Consider the following 9,155-nt stretch of genomic DNA (forward strand, 5'->3'; position numbering starts at 1 on the left):
TTCAATTTTTATAAATATTAATTGTAAAAATAATATATATTTATGTAACATCCATTATATTATATTATTTTTATTATTATTATTTATTTATAAATTACATGTTATTATATATATAATATTATTATATTTTTATTATGTATTATTACAAAATTATTGTTAAATAAATAGTGTATATTATCCTTATTTATAGTATTTATATTTCATTATATTTTATTTTTTATTACATATTACATTTTATTATATATTTTTATTTTATTTATTATATGGTTTATATTATTATATATATTTTGCTTATAAGTTATATTCTAAATTTTACTATATTATTTCTTACATTATTTCATTATAAAATATATATTATTTTATCACTCATTAGTTATATAGTTTGATTATTTTAGTTTATTATTAAATAAATATGTGTAATATTAGTACTTAGTACATTTTATATATAGTTATTATACCTTGTAATATAATTTATATGCATGTATCATTTTAAAAGGAAAAGACTCTCTTTTATTATTTTTATATTATTTAATATATTTCTAAATAGCTTTTTTTATATTTTGTACACTAAATTTGTTTATTTATTTTAGATTCTCCTTTATTTTGATATTGTCTAATAGGTTAAATTTCACATATCATTTTATTCTTGATTTTTATATTCACATAAAATTAGTTAATTATGATAATTTAGATATATATTTATGTAAAATGTTGTTATGTATGTGTTATACAATTTATACTATTGAATTCATTATATTCCATGTTGTATTGTGTATGTAATAATACTATTTATAACCATGCATGAAATAATAGCATATTATGTAATTTAGATCCTTGTTCATCACCTTTACTATATTTGCATAAAATGATAAAGCATATATATTGTAATTAGGTTTATTTGATTTCTTGTGCTATGTAAACACATCATTATTTTCAAGACAAAAGAAATCTCATTTGATTCAAAAGGAATTTTAAAAAGTAAGGCAATGTTTTGATATTTGGGAATTCGGGAAGTAGTAATGTTTTGATATTTGGGAATTCGGGAAGTAGTGCCCTAACATGCTGGGTTGCAATTTCCTGTTTGTCTAAATATTTAAAATATCCTTTTTAAGTGAGTTTTACAAATCATAAGATGATTTCTGCTACGAAAGTTTAGAAATATCGTGTCCAATTATGCTGGATGTGATATTTATATTCCTTCAAAGCGAATGAGTCTTGATTCTTTTAATCTAAATTATTATAGTTTTAAGGAAGCCTTATTTCTTTAAATTCTTTCAAATTTCTGACATTAAGACAAAATTATTCAAGTTGGTACCAATTTTGGGCGTTACGAGGGTGCTAATCCTTCCTCGTACGTAGCCGACTCCCGAACCTATTTTCTCAAAATTTCGTAGACCAAAACATTTTATATAGTGATCCAATCACACTTTAAAAGATTGGTGGCGACTCCCATTTACGTTTTTCAAAAGTCGATCCCCGTTTTTCAAACACTCCCCTTTAAAAATTGGTTTCGACAGCTTGGCGACTCCACTGGGGACGTAAGAGAGTCGAGCCAAGAAATTGATTATTTTATGTCTTAATATCGAAAGTTTTGGAAAATTTAAAAATTGATCCTGTTTTACATGTGTTTGCTGCATATGTTTGTTATCTTATTGTCGTACATTGCATTTGCATGACCGTTGTGGTGACACCCTTAAGTGGGAGTGAGAAGGTACACTTTCGTAAGGTTTTCACCTTCGTATGAGCTAGTGGATTGCTTCCGGGATACTGTACCTATGTCTTCATGAGATTTTCATCTCCGTATGGCCATAGGGAAATGTGTCCCCCTGAACTGAACTCAGTCTGTATGAGCCTATAATGGGTGAAGACCGAGGAATCTGCTGGTTCAGGTACCCTTGCTTTAGAGCTAAAACTCATATAGTGAACCTTTAAGTGTTTACCCTAGGGAAAATAGTGATAATCTTTAGAAAATTTCCCTTGTAAGTATTTGTTTATCATTTTCTTATATATATAATACTGACCTATTTTTTTTTTATTTTGCTGTCATTGCATGTCATTTCACATTTAAAAGGTGTCGATTCAAGGCTCAATTTCTAGATTAGAAAGTTTTGTAATGAGGAATGAATACCTTAATAAAGTGGAGGACAATGCTGCTGTCTGTACCTGGTCAGAGAAAACCCAGTTGGAGAAAGGAGATAGTGTCACCAAGGGGTATACATCAGAGTTATGGGACTTCACCCGTGTTAATTCGACGCAGAATGAGTTGCAGGAGTTAAGAGATATTTGGGCCCAATGTGATGACGAGGCTAAGCAGCTCTTCTATCAGAGTTACGGAGACCTTCCCTATTTGCTAGATGTTGAGGTAGATAGGTACTTGTTTCGAGCCATGATACAATTCTGGAACCCTGCATATAGTTGCTTTACATTTGATAATGTTGATATTGTACCTATTTTAGAGGAGTATATGACTTTACTGCGTTGCCCGAGGACTCAGGGTTACAAGGCTTATGTTAGACCTGCTAGCCTTCCAACTTTTGCGAAGAATTTGGTGATGATTACGGGGATGAGTGAGCAGTGGGCTGTAGCTCGTGTGCAGCAAAAGGGTGATTGTAAGTGCATTCTATGGGCCGTTTTGAGGGATTTGATATCGACGCATCCAGATGTGAAGAAAAAGGTCGACGTCCTAGCTTTGAGTATTTACGGCATAGTAATCTTCCCAAAGGCGTTGGGGCACATAGATGAGTCTGTTGCAGATTTGTTTGATTGACTTGGTAAACAGAACACACCTGTGCCCGCGATCCTAGCTGAGATGATAAGATCCTTGAGTGCATATCGAAGAGCTGGTGAAGGAAGGTTCGTTGGATGTGCATAGTTGCTGTTGGTTTGGTTTCATAGTCACTTCTGGAAGCTAGATAAGGTTCCTTGCTGAGTTTTCTTTGAGGGTTATTCTCCCTTAAAGGAAGCAGTAGACATGCCTAGGAGAGATGACATTTCGGAAGAGAGGTGGATAGACATTCTTCAGAATCTTCGAGAGGAAGATGTTATGTGGAAGGCTCCTTGGTTGGTTCCTAGTGAAGTTCTTTACCGATGCGGCAGTTTTGATTGGGTCCCTTTGCCAGGAATTTGGGGAGCTATTGGATATACACCGTTGCTAGGTCTAAGGCAGTATCAAGCGAGGCAGTTTATACCGGCTACACAGGGTTTAGCTCAGAGTGATTTCTCTTACAAAGGAGATCACTACAAGAAGAGGATGCAAGAGATTTCTGAAGCTTGGAAGAAGCCTTTCTGTATGAAGATCTTGGCTGAAGGCTTGGCATCAACCCTTGAGTATAAGGGGTGGTTTAGTAAGAGAGTCAACGATAATGTTCCTAGGCCGATTTTGGGAGTAGCTCGATCATTAGAGGAGAGCTTACGAGTGATTCCATCAGAGTTGGAGGTTATGAAACAAGAGTTCGAGAGAAAGAATTTGGAGCTGGAAAAGAGGATTGAGAAGCTCAAAGAGGAGAAAATATGCTTGAGTCTCGATGTTGACGTTCAAAAGATGGAAGTCGAGAAGGTGAAAAAGGAAAAGAGAAAAGTCGAGGAAGATTGAGATGACTTAAAGACGCATTATAAGAAGGCCTAGGTAACATTGAAAAGGGTCGGATTAGGGAGGTTTTCAGAGTAATGGCAGCATGAGATTCAAGAGGAAAGAGCTAAGGCCGAATATTGGGAGAAGAAGTTCCAAGAGATGCAGTCGCGTAATCAGGCCTTAGAAAAAGAAAATCAAGGGCTAAAAGTTAAGGTGACAGAGCTTGGACGATCTCTTCATCATTACCGAAGTCATAACTCTGCGATCGAGTTAAAGGCAAGCTTGGACAAGATCGAGAAAATGAAGCACAATATTGGAGAGTTGGAAGCAGCACTACAGGGCTGTGAGCTACAGATGGAGTAGCTTGAGGCAAGAGAGGAACAGTGGAAGGGAGAACTTCACCATCTTCAGAATCAAGTGGGGGATAAAGATCATGTCATGGGAGAGGCCCTAGTTCAGATTCAAGAGGTTGCTGAACACTTGCAGGAGTTGGCAATACAAGCTAGAACGCTGAGTGTGATGTATGAGTCATCGTCAGACAAAGGACGAGAATTAGCATTGTTATTAGATAGGGTTAAGACTCTAGGCCTACAGGCAAAAGTGTATTTGTAATCCATTTTATGAAAAGATTTTTGTTCCTTAAATAACGTTTTCTAAAATGAAACTGAGTCAGAATCAACATCTTTTTGCATTCATGCATTTACATCTCATAGCATTTTATTACATCATATGCATTCAAGTTTATAGAAAGACCCTAATTAGTTAAAATTATTAGGGAGAAAGAGAGTAAGAGAAAGAAAACCTGGAAGCGACACATCCTTATGGCACACGCGTTAAGTCAAAGAATATGGACCAAAGATTTGAACAGCTACAGAAAGACATGCAGGACCAGTTGCAGGAGCAATTGGCAAAAATGCAAAATAATATGAGGGAGCAAATGCTAGAGGCTCAAAGGAATATGATGGCTGAGATGGCTCAACTACTGAGGGCCACTGATAAGGGAAAGGCTCCCATGGCAATCGCTGGAGAGGAGAATGAGGGTCATCCTCCTGGTTTCACTCCACCTCACATACAAACTCAACCTGAGGCATATCCTCGAGGGCCGTCTGTCACAATAAGGCCTCAACAGGGTCAAGTTGATGCTGGAATCCCCATAAATTTTCGAACTGGCTCGGAATTCAACTTGGGCGACAATCCTACAAATCCTCTCGTTCCTGACTTAGACATGGCTGAAAAAGAGAATTTAAGAACTGAGGTTGCAAGACAGTTGGAAGAACGCTGCAAATGGTTGGAGGAAAAATTCAAGGCTCTAGAGAATGCTGATTGACATCATAGAGTTGATGCCAAAGACTTGAGTTTGGTCCCAAACTTGGCGCTTCCCCATAAATTCAAAATGCCAGAGTTTGAGAAGTACAACGGGACTACTTGCCCAGAGGCCCACATCACGATGTTCTGCAGAAGAATGGCCGGGTACGTAAACAATGATAAGCTATTGATCCATTGTTTCCAAGACAGTTTAGTAGGAGCGGCAGCCAGGTGGTACAATCAACTGAGCCGGACCAGAATAAGTTCATGGAGGGATATTGCACAAGCCTTCATACAGTAATACAATTATGTGACAGACATGACTCCAGACAGGATCACGTTGCAAAATATGGAGAAAAAGCCTAATGAAAATTTTAGGCAGTATGCACAGAGATGGAGAGAGGTGGCCATGCAAGTTCAACCACCCTTGTTGGAAAAGGAGACTACCATGTTATTTATCAACACTTTAAAGGCTCCATTCATCACCCATATGATCGGAAGCACCACCAAAAGTTTTGCCGATATAGTCATGGCGGGGGAGATGATTGAGAATGCCATAAGAGGTGGCAAAATCGAAGAAGAAGCAACCAAGAGATCGGCTCTAAGAAGGAAAGATGGCGAAGTGAATAACACAAGCACCTATAACACGAGGGCAATTACAGTTGGTCAACCTAAAACAACTGCGGTTGATCAACAAAGTTCTCAAAAGAAAGAGTTGAGAACCAGGCAGAATATTGAAAGGATGCAATTCACACATATTCCCGTGACATATCGTGAGCTCTATCAAAGCTTATACGATGCACATGTTATTTCTCCTTTTCATTTGAAACCACTGAAACCCCCATATCCCAAATGGTATGACGCAAATGCTAGATGTGAATATCATGCTGGAATACCGGGGCATTCGATAGAAAATTGTACCGGTTTCAAGAAAGTCGTAGAGAGGCTTATTGAGGTGGGTGTAGTGAAGTTTGACAATACCCCCAGTCCTGAAAACCTGCTGCCAAATCATGGCGATCAAGGAGTGAATGCTATTGGCGAAGCCAGTGAGAGAAGAGTGAAGGAAGATATTGCTGAGGTGAGGATGCCTATGAAAATAATCTAGGAGAAGATGATGAAGAGAGGTATGTTAACCTCTAAAAATGATAAAGGAGAAATAAGGAACTATGGTGAGTTCCATGAAACTCAAGACTATGAAGAATTCAAGGCCTTGGTGCAAGGCTTTATAGACAATAAAGAGCTACAGATTTTTGAAGGTAGCTCTAGTAAAAAACAAGTATGTGTGCTGGAAGAAGAACCGAAAGGAATTAGCCGGCCAAAGATTATTATCTCCCTGCCGGGGAATAATGAAGTGGAAGCACAAATGGTGCCTAAGGTCATAATTCGTAAACCTGTGTCCTTTCCTTATAAGGACAACAAAAGGGTACCATGGAGTTATGATTGTCATGTGTTATTACCGGAGAAAGAGGATGTGGCCAGTACGTCCAAGGATGTACAAATTAAGGGTTCCCAGACACGGAGTGGGAAACAGTATGATACAGTGGGCATCAAAGAGGAGCCCATAAAAATAAAGAATGCTAGTGTGGAGGAAGAAAAAGAAGCTGAAGTGCCTATCAATGAGCCAGTAAAGGAGGAGGAGGCTAAAGAATTTCTAAAGTTCCTTAAGCATAGCGAGTATAGCGTGGTCGAGCAGTTGCGCAAGTAACCGGTTCGCATATTAGTATTAGCGCTACTTCTGAGTTCTGAGGCACATAGAGGGGCATTGATGAAGGTGCTTAACGAGACATATGTCACCCATGACTTATCCGTTAACAAGTTGGATCGGTTGGTGAACAACATAAATGCTGATAATTTCATCTATTTCAATGATGATGAAATCCCGCCGGGGGGCAGGGGGTCAACCAAGGCCTTGCATATTACCACTCGATGCAAGGGGTACACACTCCCAAGTGTGCTTGTCGACAATGGATCAACTTTGAATGTTTTACCGTTGTCTACTCTGAACAGATTACCCATTGATGATTCTCACATGAAAACATGTCAAAATGTGGTCAGAGCGTTCGATGGAACAGAAAGGAAGGTGATGGGAAGGATTGACATCCCCTTGGAAATTGGGCCGAACATATATGAAGTAGACTTCTTGGTGATAGATATCAAGCCTTCCTACAATTGCTTGCTAGGCAGGCCATGGATACATTCAGCAGGAGTGGTGCCCTCATCATTGCACCAGAAATTAAAGTTAGTGACTGAGGGACGGTTAGTAACCATCAATGCGGAAGAGGATATTATAGCCGCAGTCACTAGCAAGGCCCCTTATGTCGAGACGAATGAAGAATCTATTGAGTGTTCCTTTTGCTCTCTAGAATTTGTAAATGCCACCTTCAGAAGGGAGTGAGTTACTGGTGCCAAGGATAGCAAAAGCTACGAGGATGGCTCTACAAATGATGGCAGGAAAGGGAGCCTTACCAGGAAGAGGTTTAGGAAAGTATCTGCAAGGATGGACTCAGATCCCAAAGTTGATTGAGAAAAAGGATCGCTTTGGTTTGGACTTCAAACCAAACTATAAGCAAAGGAGAAAAGACATCGAGAAGCGCCAAGATAGGAGAAGGGCACGTTTAGATGGAAGAGAAATAGGGTGGGAATTGATGACATTCCCTCCTATATCCGAAACCTTCATATCAAGAGGAATCTTTACAGTAATATATTATCCTTGATATAATAAAATAAGGAAATAAACTGATAAAAAGGGAAGTTTTGAGTTATGGCAACATTGGGAAGTAAATTATGATATCTTGATTCAAGAAAGGACTAAATTGTAAAAGTTAGAAAAGTTTTGTTGCCTAAGAGTAAATACTCAAGACTTAAAGGGTTAAAGTGTAAATATGAAAAAGTTGAAGGACCAATAGTGTAAATATTTTAAGGGTAGAATGATCTAGGAACTAAGGAAAATGGATGAATTAGGACCAAATTGAATAAGTGAAGAACTATGAGGGACTAAATTGCAATTTTACCAAATTAAATGATGACTCAAGGATGGAATTCTAAAAGATCATGAAGGGCAAAATGGTCAATTAGTAAGAGAGAGAATTCTAGAATGTAATGATTATGTTAATGATATTTTAAATTAATTAATTAGATAAATATTATTTTATTAATATTTTATGAGATATTTAATATTATTTTATTATTATTTATTTAGTATATAAGGAAAGAAAGATGAAGAATTTTCATCATCTTTCCTTTCCATGCAAACTAACGTGAGAGAAAGAGAGGAAGAAAGAAAGTTTTACTTTCTTCACAATTTGGTCCTTTACCAAAAATTCACCATTTTCACCCAAAAATCAAATGAATTTCCATAGCTACCAAGAGAGAAAATGTTAAGGAGAACATGGGGAGTTAGAATATCAAGTTGGATTCAAGAAATAGAAGCTGGAGGAGAGAGAAAATCAAGTTAAAGATTGGTATCAAGAGAATAAAGTAAGTACATCAATATTTCAATATGTTTTTAAGTTTGTTATTGTTGATAAATCATGGAAATAATGTTATAGTAGAGTTTTATTACATAAGGTCCTATGTTCTTGATATGTTAGTGAAGAGAAATAAGAGAAAGTGATGAGAAATGGTGTAGAAAAAGAAAATAAGGGTGTTATAACATGGTAATTAATATCTTGCACTAAAACAGTTATGGACAGCAGCAGTAGTCTAACTTTGAAAAATCACCATAAATTTTATAAATTGAATTAGAAGATGAAAAAAATATGGAATTAAATATTAATGAGTCTAGTTTCTCATAGAAGAAACAGTGTAAGCAATGAATTTGTAAATTTTGATATATAATGAATTTTGTGAGACAAGGTCAGAATGAATTCGGGTTCCCCTGTTTAGACTTTGAAAAATAATAAAAAAATAAAGAAAAATAATTAGAGGCTTAAATTTATATTTATAGAATCCTGAATGAGTCTAGTTTTATTAGAAACAAACTAGAACATCATTTGAATTCTGTAAAAGGAGATAACTAATTTTTAGTGAAGAAGGGTCAGAACTGTCAGACAGCAGAACAGGGGTGACTTTAATGAATAAACTGTACTAATTGGCTAAACCAAAAATTCTGAAAATTTTATGATAAGAATACATGTGAGTCTAGTTTCATGAAAAATTAACGGATCTTAATTTCGAGTTCTTTAGCTTAATATATAAATAATTTAGTGACTATGACGCAAATGGACAGTTTTGAATGTACATATAAGTAAATAGTGAAATTATTGATAATGTTACTTGT

Source organism: Gossypium arboreum, chromosome 1 (genome assembly GCF_025698485.1).
Source record: "Gossypium arboreum isolate Shixiya-1 chromosome 1, ASM2569848v2, whole genome shotgun sequence".
Taxonomy (NCBI): Eukaryota; Viridiplantae; Streptophyta; class Magnoliopsida; order Malvales; family Malvaceae; genus Gossypium; species Gossypium arboreum.